The 14,819-nt window shown below is 43.4% G+C and overlaps 1 protein-coding gene across 1 annotated transcript in view; it reads right to left on the bottom strand.

Moving 5' to 3' along the window:
• OXR1 (oxidation resistance 1) overlaps positions 1–14,168 on the bottom strand; it is a 457,575-nt gene extending 443,407 nt beyond the window's left edge. The window contains exon 1 of the mRNA XM_086696101.1: positions 14,042–14,168. The gene's annotated coding sequence lies outside the window, so the exon portion shown is untranslated. The remainder of the gene's footprint in view (positions 1–14,041) is intronic.
• Between the last annotated feature and the right edge of the window lie 651 nt (positions 14,169–14,819).

Below are 14,819 nucleotides of genomic sequence, written 5' to 3' on the forward strand. Positions count from 1 at the left end.
GGATGAGCATAAATGATTTTTTTTTTAAATACCTTCAAACAACTGCAATGTGAAATGATACCTGTGACTTCCACTGGTAACAAAGCCACAGGTACTGGCAGAGCTTCTATGTTTTGTGACCTCTACCCGCAATTAAGGATGATGCTAAATTTCAATTAGATGTTAATAACAATAACAATACAGACCATTTCTGTATCCAGATTCGTATACTGAGTTCTATCCATGCCTACAAACTACAAGTTAAAAACTCTTGTTTTCGAAGGATATTGCGTGAATTCTAAAGATCCTTTAGCCTGGATCCTTTAGCTCTCAACATGATATACGTTTAAGGTAATGGAAAAGCTGTATATGTATTTATAGAGGACTTTGAGTTTTAAAAATAGTTTATAAGTCAGTCGTATTTTATGCATCATAATGAAAAAGAACATGCAGATAGCATGTAGGACTTTTTTCTTGCTGAGCAAATCAGGGCCTTCGTGTCTCTCCTACCCTTACAATCATCCCCTCTAGGCACCTCCTGCTTTCTCCATAATTCTCTTGATCTACTTCTGGACATTTGCATTTTCTAAAGTGCCATGTTTTTCATGAAACATTCATGGCTCCTGCTTTAATGGCTACCCTCAGTAATTACTGGCACAGTGGTAAGGTCAAGAAACTTTCTTTTTATTTATTTTTATTGTCAAGTAGAATTTTATTCCATGGAATACTACCACAATTTGTTTATTCATTCCCCAACTGAAGGATATCTGGGTTGTTTCTAATGTTTGACAATTATGAATACAGCTGCTATAGATGTTTGAGTTCTCTGGGTAGATCTTCAGTCTTATGCCCCATAAATCTGGGCCTTGGGTTGGCTTTTCCACACCTTTTCTGCCCTTCCTTCTTCATGTATAAACCAAAATATGTTCTTAATCCCTTGCAGATCTCCACTCTGTATCAGTTTGGGATACTGGGCCCAATGGGGTTTCTGTCCCTCCACCAATGGCTTAAGGCTTTTGTATATGAAAGAAGACTTTGTGTCTGCAAGGAGGGGAAGCCTCTCAGTACCTGCATACCTGAGGAACCAAGGGGGTCCCTCTCTGGTCAATTTCCGTGCTCCCAAGCTTTCTGGTAAACACTGAGCAGAGGCCTGTGGGTAAGAACTTGTGAGTGCATCTTCTCCTTGTATCTGTGATCCCACTTATTCTCAACTATATTGCTGGCTTTCACTTGACGTTTAAGAATTCATTAAAGCGTTTAAATGCTTTCTTCTTCACACTTTAATTTTTTTCACTATTTATTCTTTGTTGTGGTAAAGCGTACATAACAGAAATTTACCATCTTAATCATTTTTAAGTGTACAGTTCAGAGGTGTTAAGGACACTCACCCTGTTGCAAACCATCACCACCATCTACCTCCTGTTTAATATCATACCATTTTGTAAATTTTAACTACTTGAATTTTTATTTATTTATTTATTTATTTATTTATTTATTTAACGTTTATTTATTTTTGAGACAGAGAGAGACAGGGCATGAACGGGGGAGGGTCAGAGAGAGGGAGACACAGAATCTGAAATAGGCTCCAGGCTCTGAGCTGTCAGCACAGAGCCCGATGCGGGGCTTGAACTCACGAACCGCAAGATCATGACCTGAGCCGAAGTCAGACGCTTAACCAACTGAGCCACCCAGGCGACCCAACTACTTGAATTTTTAAAGGAAGCTTTGTGTCATTACTTTATATGGAAACTAGAACTTAGCATAAATAGAAGATAAAATAAAAAATAAATGCAATGAAAACAAAACAGTGTATTTGACTTCTGAAAGCTTTACATCCAAAGCCTACTGTTCATTAAAAAGGGAGATATAGGTATATTAGAGAAGTGTTAAAAACTAGCATCAAATTAAAACTTTTCTCCTTGCCTTAATGAGAAACACTGAAAGGGAACAGATTCAAAATCCTTTTAATTCAATTCAATACATATCCATATACCACCCAAAGTCATCCTGTATAAAACCAATCATTGATCCCACACCTTGACAAACATTGCTTTAGCCCAACTAGTCCCCTCCAGTCTTTGCATTAGTACACTGACTGTAGAGGTTCAAGGCTGGCTACCTCTCCTGGCAAAGACAGCCCAGAGGAGGAAAGAGATTAAAGAGAAAAATTACTCCCCACTTCCAACCCTATTTTTAAAATGGTAAAATGAAACAAAGATAGTGATGATATATGAGCAAGGTAATCCTAGAAAACCAGAAGGCTATAAAAGATAATATGAATGAATATGGCAGGGCTGATACCAATCAGGTAGGTACCCAGGTACACAAGGAACATATATTTGTAAAGCAGACTCTGATTAAACAATAAATTCATTCAACAAATAGTTATTGATCTTAGGCTTTACACCAGATATTGTGCAGGATCCTGGATTGTTCTTTATCAGTACCATGGTGTACCTCTGAAACATGTATCTATGTAATCGCTAGAGACCCTGTATGCCATTTTTACTTCTATTTCTACCAACATATAATGTCTGCTCAGTGCTCAAGAAATGTTTTGGGAATCACTAGAGTCCTTCGTATTCCTAGAAGAAGAGAATCTTCAACATGGAACCATAGAGTTATCCCATCTAAGCTCCCTTCACATGCAGAAATTGCTTCTACCTCATCCATGACAAAACTGACCCAACATCTGCTGAGTGCTTCCAGACTGCAGCCCCCACTAACTCTCAAGGTAGCTCACTCCTCTCCTGAACCATGCTAATACAAGAATGTTTCTGCTTACAGTGAGAGAAAATGGCCTTCCTTGAAACTTCCAGCCATATGTCCTAGTTCTTCGTAAGTGAGCAAAGACGACATCTTTCTTCCTTTCAACACCTGGAAGCTCATAGTATATTTATCTTACACTCCTCTTTGCCAAACTTATGGTCTATACTTCAAAAAAATTGCTCTTAAAAACCAAATTGTTTTTCTATTATCTAGTGGACATGGACAGTCCCTAAAAGAGTGCCTAAAACTTGCCATGATAATTCAGATATAGTTTTATAACAGCAAATAATAGGATATTACCCCCCTCTCACTCTTTAGACCTAGCTATGGGCATTGCTGTTTGTTTTATCCATATCACACCTATACTAAGTTGGATAGTGTTCCCCCCAAATTTCATGGCCTTCCTGGAATCTAAGAATTACCTTATTTGGAAGTTGAGTCTTTAGAGATGTAATGTTTAAGATGAGGTTGTAGTAGAATAGTATAGGCCCTTAATCCAATGTGACCTGTGTCCTTATTAGAAGAGGAGAGGAGAGGAGAGGAGAGGAGAGGAGAGGAGAGGAGAGGAGAGGAGAGGAGAGGAGAGGAGAGGAGAGGAGAGGAGAGGCAGGAGAGGGGAGGGGAGGGAAGGGGAGGGGAGGGGAGGGGGGTGAGGCGAGAAGAGAAGAGAAGAGAAGAGAAGAGAAGAGAAGAGAAGAGAAGAGAAGAGAAAGAGTCAGACACACGGGAGAATGAACATCATGTGACGATGGACACAGGGACTGGAGGGATGGATCTATAAACCAAGGAATGTGGAGGATTACTGGAGGCACCAGAAGCGAAGAGAAAATCATGAAACAGATTCTCCCCTCCGGTCTTCAGAGAGTGAATAGCTCTGCCAACACTTTGATTTCCATCTTCAATTTTCCAGAACTGTGAGAGAATACATTTCTATTGTTTTAAGCCATCCAGTTTGTGGAAACTTGTTACAGCTGACTTTGGAAACTGACACAGTACTTTTGCCTTCTACATAGATACTGCTTGGATATACACTCAGTGTCCCCACCACCTCCCCCCCGCCCCCCGCCTTCTTTTTTCCTTCTAGTAATTCATCATCACTGAAGCAAGTTTCTCCATCTTGAATCTATGTAGTGGACATTAGTTTAGTGTGTCTGCCCGGCATCATCTATTTCCATTTTTCTGGTATCAGCAGATCATTGATCATGTCATGGGGTGATTCCATGAGCTCATTAAACACAGGGTCAGTGGACTATCTGTCAAGATGTCCTGATCTTTCCCAGAACACTCTATCTCTCTTTCACTTTCACTTTCTCTCTCTCTCTCTCCTGCTGGGAATTATGAGTCGTGACCACATGACACATGATGGAAAAGAGCTAGAGCTGATTCATCCCAGTAGTGAGACAGCCTTTCCAAGGTCTTGTTCTTCAACATTTCCCTCAATCCCATGAACTCTTCCATAACAATCCAGTAAATCCCTTTATGCTGAGATTAACCAGAATCAGTTCTACGTCATTCATTCAATTAAGGAACTCTGATAAATTAGAAAAGTAAAGCTTTGGATTTTGTTCTTTTTTTATTATTATTATTGTTTACCTTATTTTGACTTACCACTATTAGTAGGGTTCACTGAAATTTCAGTTTCACTCAATTCCCTCCCACAAAAGTCTAAATGATTAGCTCAAAATGCTTCAAGGTACAACTATCTACAATGGATTAGTTATTGGTTTTTTTTTGCAAGTCTATGTGTTTCAGTCCAAGAAGCGGAAGCTGATGGCAAACTTAAAAGAAATTAATGTATAGTTTTCAAGTAGACTATTAGCAACCTTTTTATTCTCATTCACATTAAGGATGACAAAAATAATTTATTAACTTCAATGCCCAAGAAACATTTCCCCATAATATTTAACGATGAACATGATGTGTACCTAACACTGAAACACAAAACTCTTAATATATAACATAATCAGAGCCTGTGCCTATAAGGCTATGTTAAAACAACATCTCCCTAGGTTTTTCTAAAAAATCACTGAGTATTTCTATAGTGCCAGAATGGTTCTTTTTTCCTCTCAGTTGTTCATGTTAGTTCACATCATTAAAAACTATATTTTGCTCTTTTTCTACTATACACTTACCAACATGACTGCTCATTTGACATTTAAAAACATGCTGGTAAGGGGTTAAAATTGCACTTCAATAACACTTCAGTGATATAAAAGATCACCTTTAAACTTCCTTGGTCCTCCTAAGAATGTAAGATCTAAATAGATCGAAGGATAATTAATGCCCTGCTGATTTCTGTTGTTTTTTACTTTTTAACTTCATTGTACTAGAATATATCTTCCCTCATGTGGGAAACTATGGGAAAACCAACTGCTACCTTGACATGCTTACCTCACTCATCAAAGGTAGATTATATTTTATAGTACTTACAAGTTGGCTTTAAAAATGCAATGATGTTTGTATTACTAAGCCATTTAGATGAACGAAAACAGAATAAAATATTTACTCAAAGCCATTTATCACGGTTGTTCACATTCTTCTGCTGAATTGTGATATGCGCTTGTGACATCTTGTCGCGGTGATTTACATAAAGATTTAAACATAGATCAGAAAGAATCGTTAGTCCATTAATATATTAATTCTCAATGTAAGACCACATTTTACCTTTACCACATTTGCTTAACATTTATTTATAACAAAACATGAATCTCAGTGTCTAGCCATCCAGTCTAATGACGTATAATGAGGGACGAGACCTAATGTACATTGGTTTCTTTCAATCATAAAGATTCAAATCTATTCAGTAGTGGAGAGAGGAGAATTCTCTAGACTTTAACCATGTCTCAGATGAAATAAAACCATGACTCCAACATTTTTCTTTAGGGCTCAACAATAATGCAAGGGCTGTAGTGTCCCCTTCTTGCTTATGTGCGTAATATAAAATCCCCCTTCTTCCCCAAACTCCCACCTTTCTATAGAAAAACATACCTCCCAACCAGTCTAAACCATCCTTCTGGCCATTGTTGTTGGTGGAATAGGCTCTTTACCTGACTGGAGACAGCAAGAGGTGAGGGAGATGTTCCCTGGGATTTCTGAAAAGAGCAGTTTCTTCTTTCCTCTTCAAGAGCTATGGAAAGAGTCCCCCCTCAGTAGATTTGAACCTGGCAATATGAAGCCCTACCAGCTCTGGCAGCATTCTTAGGGCCCCAAGGAGAAAGTCTGTCAGAAATGGAGCCAGCATCAAGAAGGGGAGCTAAGAAACTGCAATGGGAAAACAAGGAGCTTGTCAGATGGTTATGAACCCTGGATCAGGTCAAATCTAGAAACACAGTCCCCTCCTCCACTCAGTTACATAGTTATGAAGACCTTCTTTTTTATTTTTTCCTCAAGCCACTTGAAATCAGGTTTTCTGATCCTTGACAGTGAAAGAATCTGAACTGATTCAAGTACAAACACTCATCTTCAAGGGCATAGCTGAACTACAGTAGAATTAGCAGTGTACAAGGACAAAGGGTGCTTGGTATCATGCTAATAAGATCTTTATCTGCTTATATCTCACCTAGTCAATAACGAGAATCATACTCCTAATCTGGTATCTGGTATAGATGTGATTCTCAAAAGATAGGAGAAACTGGAAAGCCAAATAATTTTGGCCAAGTTTTCACAGCTACTAACTAAAAAATAGAGATTTGAATTCAAGTTTGTCTGATTCTAAAGGGAATGTTCTTTCAAGCTTACTGTCCATCCTGCCTTCTATTTTTAAGGCTTTCATTATTGCAAACTGATTATATACCTTCACCATAATTACAAATAAGACAGCATACATAATATAACTTACAATTTACAAAGTACCTCTAATGCATATTGGTTTTTACATTGTTATTGAATCTGAAACTCTTCAAGAAGCCACAATGGCAACAGCACTGAACTGATTTAAAAGAACAGCAAAACTATGACCTTAGCAACAGAACCACCAAAAGGGCCAATCTTCAATTTTCTGGTCATTAATATATATAACCTAGTTGAAGAGCATTACTCATAGTGGTATTTTTGGTTCTTAGATATCTTTACCCAAAATTCTACTTATGTTCACCCCAATGAGGAAAAAAGTAAAGATGTACTTGATCATTTGGATCATGTACATGAACAGCTGAGATGAACTACACAAATTAAATTAGAGATCCATTGATGGCTTTTGTTGCTTATAGAAGACCTGGAACATAACAACTGAAAAGAGAGGTTCTTGAGATACATAAGCATTTTTAAATAAATAGAAGAAACATGGATTTAACCAAGAAAATAAGTATGCTGTTAAGGTAGAGAAAGTTTGGATAGAAACTTTAAAAAATGTACATTCAGCTGAAATGATGCACTGACCGTTGAACGTGAACAAGCCACTTCATAATCCTGAATCCCCAAGACCTCATCAGTCAAAAGAAGACATCAGATGACTTCATCGCTAACATCCCTTCCTAATCTATGATCTACCTCATCGTCCTTTTCCATCTCCCTTTGCTCACCAATGACCCTTCTGACTCTATTCAACCTCTGCCTCCTTCCCTGGACAGTAGCCATTTAAATTCTAGCACTAGAAGGATGTATAAGCACCACCACCACCACTATTTAATAGGTACTTCCACTTTAAAAATATTTCTTCTAATCTTATCATGAACTTCACAGAAAAAAAAAATTATCACCATTTCAAAAATGAGGAAGTCAGAGCTCCACGAAGTTAAAAAAAGAAAAAGTATCTAAAGTCACAAAACTACTAAGTAGAAGGGCCAGATCTGGCTGCAAAGTTCTTGACCCTAAACTGCTGTAGATGTTTCTTCGTAATGTGTGGCTAAGCATTCTGGTTCAGCAGCTGGTCTTTTCCAAATGTATCAACTGATTCTCAGCCCAGTTACAGCAGTGGTTCAAATCAAAATTGTTAAAATCAAGCTTCACAATCTAGAAGACTGAGATCTATGTTTTGGTCAGTGGGGTCCAATGTCAAGTAGCATCATGTCCTCGTGACTATGCTCCTAAGACAAACAGCCAAGTCTCTTTCACCTTCTTTAAGAGGACAGAGACAACTCTAAATCACAAAATTAGAAAGGATTGTTATCAGTATCAACTTAGCCCAGTATTCTGATTCTAAATGACATTACATAATAAATATTCCAGAGTTAGAAGAGACATGCTATTTATAATGAAGGCTGAAAGCCTCAGGAGATGTTCTGGGCTATCTGTTTCTTAAGATGGATAAGCATGTATAAACAAAAGTAAAACCTTCCACAGGCAGGTTGCCTATTTCATGGATTGCTCTCACTCATCCTTAACAATAATAAACAAAACAAAAAGAAATAAAAAGCAGAAACTCTCTTTGCCTTTGCCATAGCATAAATTTTAAAATCCTACTTTTGTTGTTGTTGTTGTTGTTGAGTTCAGCAAAGGCAACTTATGGTGTTTCATAAAATTCTCTCCCCTCACACTACTTTTCTTCTAGCTGGGACAGTAACTGACATGCCACAGGGACCAGCAAGTTGATTTATAAGTAATGGAGCCGCCATATTATTTCATTTCCCTCTCCCCCCAAACAAAGCATACATATTACCTAGTACACAGAACAGCAAAAATGCTCAGTTCTATAATCTTTCTATTAGTCACCTCAAAATAGTCACATGGCATGCTCTATCTTTGAAGGTGTGTATACAAAGCCTTTGTTGCAAACATTAGGACAGAACTGATTTCAAATTCTGCTTCATTCTAACCATCATACCAGCCGCCCCACTGCCTTCTACCACCATGACTATCAGCAGTATAAAAGACCACACATCTATTCAACAAGTAACTGCAGGGAAGGAAACCATTTCTCCTTGTTCAGATGTCAAACAAAATCAATAACCACTTCCTACAGAAAGGCAAAGGGAGACAAGAACTGACCCCTTTCACCTCAAATCGCTCACACCCCTTGTCTAGTCTATATAGAGATCCATGTAAGTCTCCACTTTAAATATTTCTTCTGCCTTCTACATTTCACCATGTTCAGAAGTATTTTCACAGATTAAGCTGTATCTCTATAGTTGCTCCCAATTTCATGAAAATGAATAACCATCCTGCCTTTATTCTTTACAGAGTTTTAAAGATATAAATAGAATATATACATAATCTCTGAATGAACTTTGTTTTGAAACTGGTTGCAATGCACAAGGCAGCTTGACCTCGCAAATGCAACAGTCCCAGTGCCTAGAGTAGAACTTGCTACCGTTGAATTTACAAATGCTTGTTGAATTTATAATATATAATACTCACTGTTTCAAATCATGTTTGTGAGCTTTCATATAGTCCAAAGATAGGCACACTCTACCAACATCAGTGTTGCTCGAACTGAAGTCCTATTTTCCTTGGTTCTTTCACCATTCCCTTGGGAAAGAGGAAGCCTTCCTAACAGCAATTAAACAAACATTGAAAAAGCAATTTAAACTTGCAACCAGAGACACAGAGGTTGCCTTTGTGGAAAACAAGGATTCTCCAACTGCCTTTTTCCAAAAGAGACACCAATGTCTGTTCCACATGGAAGCCAGAAGGAGCTGTTTGTGTTTGTACACACAGGAGAAAAGGAGGGATTATGGGGTGCCCCAGAGATTTAGCAGGAATGGGAAGTCTCTTCTGCTACACAAACTCCTGAGGGACTGAGGGATCGCAATGGCCGAGAGTGAAGGAAATGGTTATTAGGACAAGAAGGGAAGTAAGCAGTCCTAATGACAATCTATGGAGAATGAATTCTGAAACCAACCAACCAATCACCAAACAAAAGGGGGAGGGCAGGGCCAGAAGGTAGATATAGTGACCAAATCTCTTTAGTTTCTCTAGGCCTGGGTGTAATAATGACAAAGCTTTTACCTAGTAAGTGTTCTGAGTTCCCGCACACAGGCGATATTAGAACTCTTCCCTGATCTTATTACATTTATGAGTGGAAGCCATTGTTCCTTCTCTCTAGGCAGACTATTGTGCTACGGGCTAGGAAGGTTTGTTTCTCAATACGTGCCGTGCTGTCGATTTAAAATTGAAACTAAATACATGAAAATTATATGGGATTCCTACCTTCCTGCACAGATGTCTACCAATACTAAGGTTTCACTTTGGAATATTTTATGAGGCATCTAATAAATATTCATTTAAATTTTTTCTCTCTGATTCTGTTCAATCCCTCATTACACGAAGAACTTACTAGTTACAGCCTTAAATTAACTTTAATTAAAAAAAAATGTAACTATGTATGTTAAAGGAGAATTACCAAACAAGTTCAGTGAGAAATACAGTAGCTAAACAATTTTATAATTTGCTTTCATCAAAAACGTTTACTCAGTTCATAGGCATACTATATAACGTATCATTGTAAACATTCCTAATACGTGTCAGGATTATTTTTTAAGGCTGAAAAGAAGTCCTGCTAAAGGAAACCTCTTTAATTTCCCTTAAAATGAGTATTTTAGAACATGGAGCCATTTTGCAAAGAAAGCCTGGTCCTGATTTTCAAGAGAAATTCCAATAGGAATATATGAAAGCATCCTAACAAGAATTGCTCTTAATTCCAATCATGTCTTGTGTTAAACCAGGGTTTTTCAACTTCAGCACTACTAACATTTGGGGTCGGGTAATTCTTGATTGCTGGGGACTACCCAGTGTGTTGCAGAATGTTAGCAACACCCCTGGCCTCTGCCCATGAGATGCCAGAAACACCCCTCTCCCCAAGTTGCGACAACCAAAACCTCTCTCCAGACGTTGCCAGAGGACCCTGGGGGAGTGGGTGCCAAATTGCCTGTGCTGGAAACCACTGCTCTAGGCTTATCAGTAAGATGCCCTGAGGTAAAAGGTGATTTCTCTTCTTCCATGTTGACTAACATTTTTCTCTTAGTTCTGCCTCATCAAACCATTTCACCATTTTTTTTAAATGCCTTTACCTTAGGGAAGCAAAGATTCCACTGACTCTTTTTTAAAAATTTTTTTTAATGTTTATTTTTGAGACAGAGAGAGACACAGCATGAGCAGGGAACGGGCAGAGAGAGAGAGGGAGACACAGAATGTGAAGCAGGCTCCAGGCTCTGAGCTGTCAGCACAGAGCCCGACGTGGGGCTCAAACTCACAAACTGTGAGATCATGACCTGAGCCGAAGTCGGACGCTTAACCGACTGAGCCACCCAGGCGCCCCTCCACTATTTCTTTTTTTTTTTTTTTTTTTTTAATTTTTTTTTTCAACGTTTATTTATTTTTGGGACAGAGAGAGACAGAGCATGAATGGGCGAGGGGCAGAGAGAGAGGGAGACACAGAATCGGAAACAGGCTCCAGGCTCTGAGCCATCAGCCCAGAGCCCGACGCGGGGCTCGAACTCACAGACCGCGAGATCGTGACCTGGCTGAAGTCGGACGCTTAACCGACTGCGCCACCCAGGCGCCCCGCCCCTCCACTATTTCTTAAAGAATACTTGGGTTTAGGAAACAATCCTCCAGGAAAAGTACAGTCAAAATGTGCTTCTGAGGACTAAGAACCAGCCCAAGGGTACAATCCTCTGTATTTCCAATGCAAGAGATGAAGGGTAGAGAGGGAAGGGTTTTCTCATTTCACATTAAATTAAACATTCTATAAATGAAGAATCCACCTCCACATGCTTATAAGATGTTCCGGTGCCTGAATTCTGCCTAGTTTTGATTCCAAAATCAATTTGCCCAATAATCACTTCTCCTTGATCCCCAAACAAACAAACAAAATAGGCAAACATATAAGGTTATGTTTTATCTGAACAGCACTTCAGGGAGAATTAATGGCTACAAATAATTTATCTTATCTTCACCACATGTTCTAATAATAATCATCAAAGGGGGGGGGGACAGTAATAGAAGTGAAAACTGACATCATTAGGTCTTTATTCAACTCTCCACCTTTCAGATGCCAGAATCATGGACATATTTCAAAAGGACTATGCTAGAAACTGAGAAAGCCATGGTCACATGGAATATGAGGCCGTGGCCTGGCCATTAGAAGCTTGCTGTCCTTTTTGCTGTGTGCCTCCATGGGTCAGTGATCACCCTGTGACAACCTACACCATGAGCCTTATCACTTTCTTGGAGAATTCTCACTGCCCTTCATCTGAGTCTCCCCCCTGCATTGTGGATGTGGGAACTATTTCTGATGGTTGCACAACAACGTCAGAACCCATCCCTCTTAGATATCCACAGACCATAGGCACAATGGTCACTCTTCTTCTTTTGAGTCCTTTCACAGGTGACACAGGTTGCAAGAGTCACCTTCATCCTCATTTCCCCACATCCGGTAAAGCCTCTCTAAAAATATGGCAACGACGACAGAGCAAAGCAAGCTGGATGGAGTCTGAGAAGCCACGGACATGATGACAGCTCCTGTTTCCCCCCACCCCCACCCCAGATTTCCACCCTGTACGCTGCAGAAGCTCTTTCCCTTCTTGCAGTTGGTGGGTGAAATCTCTCCTAGTGAAAGAGGCGTTTTTGCATAAAGCCTTTTGAGTGAGATGCTGGTTTACTCTATTAATCTGGTCTTTTTCTTGTTAAGTTACATTTATACACGGGGAACCCAGGGAAGACCCCTGCTCTCGAAAACCTGCGAGTGTTGGTCACTCTGCAGGGATTCTCGGGCCCCAAAGGCCATTTGTAGCCATCACGCTTCCGGAGTCCGTGGGGCAACATCACCGCGTCACCTGCAGGGGCAGCAGAGTGAACTGCGGACCCCCGGAGCGACGCCCCAGGTAAGGACCCGAGGACTCAGGAGCCTCTCTGAATCACGGGGACTCCTAGGATACCCTCCCGCACACAAGGGACTGCTGCCTCCTCCTCGGGGTACCAAATCAGAGGACTAGACCCGCGCCAGGTTTGGGGTGTGCGACGGCAGGGGGAGAGGTTAGAAAGGCGCATCATTGGACGAGCGAAGAATGTGACCCTGGAGAAAGGAGATAGAAGAGACGTAGGAAAACACGTTTCCCTTAATCCCCTCCCCGTGCTGCCTGTGGATCCCAGGATCTCCTCGTCATGGAAACAGACTGCAGCAACAGACGCGACCCTGGGCAGGCAACACGCACACACGCGCGCACACACGCCCCGCCGCGAGTTGCACGCCGCAGACTTCTGCCTGACTTCCCAGCCCAAAACATCTCACCTCCCGGGCCAGAACACGGATTCTTTTGGCCCAGAAGCGACCACTCCTCTCCACCGCCCTGCAACACACACATTCCGACTCTACATTACATCCCCAGGGTGCCGGGAACCACTTAAGGGAAGCCCTGGCAGTTCCCGTGCAAATGACTACCTTCCCGGCTGCCTTATCTGTCCAAATCTCCTACTAGCTCGCCTAAAGCAAGCCGCCCTGGGACCAAGCCAGGTAGGAGAAGGAGGAGGAGCCTGGGGTGCAAGTGAACCTCAGAGAACCGCTACTAAGTCAGTATTCAGGCGGACCGCACGTAGCCTCCAACCCCTTCCTGAGCCTTTTGGCTCCAGCAGCAGCCCAGTTCCTCCACCCGATCTCTGCACCGCTGCCCTCCTCCCCTTCACCCAAATCCCTCAACGATTTTCCAGCTGGCCGTTCCAGGCCACTTTCTGCATCCATCCTCTCTCTCCAGACGGTTCCCAACATGTGGCCTCGCATACTCACTCACTCCAAAGACCTCGATTCAAGGCTGCCTCTCACCATCATTATATCGCCCTCAACCTGGCACTAATTCCCCCAAATTATCCGGGTCTACTCGTTTCTCCGGAACCTACTGTCCCTTCCACCTGCGTCCTCTGCTCTCGTTCAAATCCGCTTTCCACGCGCCCCAGTTTTCATCCATCTTCCCTCTGCCGCTCCGACCTGGACACTCTTACCCCCTACCATGCCCCCCATACTGCGCTCTCACGCTCATCCCACCCTAACCCCCCGGAGACACCCCGCTTTCCCTCTGCGGCTCTTCTCGGCGGGGCGCCCGCATCCCAAACCCAGCCTCTCCATCCCACACCAGCCCGCCTTCCCGGCCTGCCCGATCCTCTCCCTCACCGCGCAGTCCTTCCCTCTCCCCAAGTTGGGCCCCTCGGCCCCCGCCAGAGTCGGTTCGGCCCTCCTGCTTTGCCGGTCCCCCCTGCTCCAGCATCCCAGTGGCCGCCCGCTATCAAATTGGCCAAGCGGCTCGCCGGGAAGCCGGGACGCCGGGCACCGGGGCCAGCGGCCAACCGTGCCTCCCGCCTGCCAGCCTGGGCTCCCCCGGACGCCAAGCCCTCGCCCCACCGCCCAACCACCTTACAAACTTACTTGCGGGTCGCCAGGAGGGGGCTGCGGTGAGCGGCGGCGGGCCCCGCGGCGGCGAGTGCGCCCCTCTCGGCGGGGCTGGGCGGCGCGGCGCCGGCGCTGCGCTCCTGCGGCCGCGCGGTGAATGGGCTCAGCCTGACGCAGCCCGGCTCTGCCCGCGCCGCCGCCGAGGCCGCCGAGCGCTTCCACACATGCTCAGTTTCCGGACCTGCCTGCGTGGACGCTACCAAGCGCGAGCAGCGGCGGGGGAGGCGGAAAGCGGCCGGGCACTGGCGGCTGCGAGCGGGAGGCTACCACCTCGGAAGCGGGGGAACCAGAGGGACTACGCGGCCGCTAAAAATAGCTCCTGCGGAAACCGCGGCTCCGGCTGCCAGCGCCCCCCTCCCACGCGCGTCCCCGCCGCCCGGCGCTCGGGATCCTGCGCTCGCAGCCGGCGAGGGGACCGGAGCGCGCGTCCTGCCAGGCCCCCTCGCCCGCACTCTTAGCTGCACCCCGGCGCCTCCCTCACAGCTCCCCCCCCCCCCCCCCGCTAGGCTGCCGGGATTTGGGGCTCCCGCCTGCCGGGCAGCCTTAATTTCACATCTCGCCAAAGAAACGGAGGAAAGTTGGGTTACAGCGATGAAAAACCTCCGCCACAACGAAATTGGCTCAGACTTTTGGAGAAAAATAAGTTTCTATGGATGCTTGGCTTTGTTAGGAGGAGGAAAGGGTGACGGTCAACATCCCAGAGAGGGGAGCCGTGGGGCGGGCTGAAGGGGGCTCTGGAAAGACCTGCTAACGG

Source organism: Puma concolor, chromosome F2 (genome assembly GCF_028749965.1).
Source record: "Puma concolor isolate L17-30 chromosome F2, mPumCon1.1.hap2, whole genome shotgun sequence".
Lineage (NCBI taxonomy): Eukaryota > Metazoa > Chordata > Mammalia > Carnivora > Felidae > Puma > Puma concolor.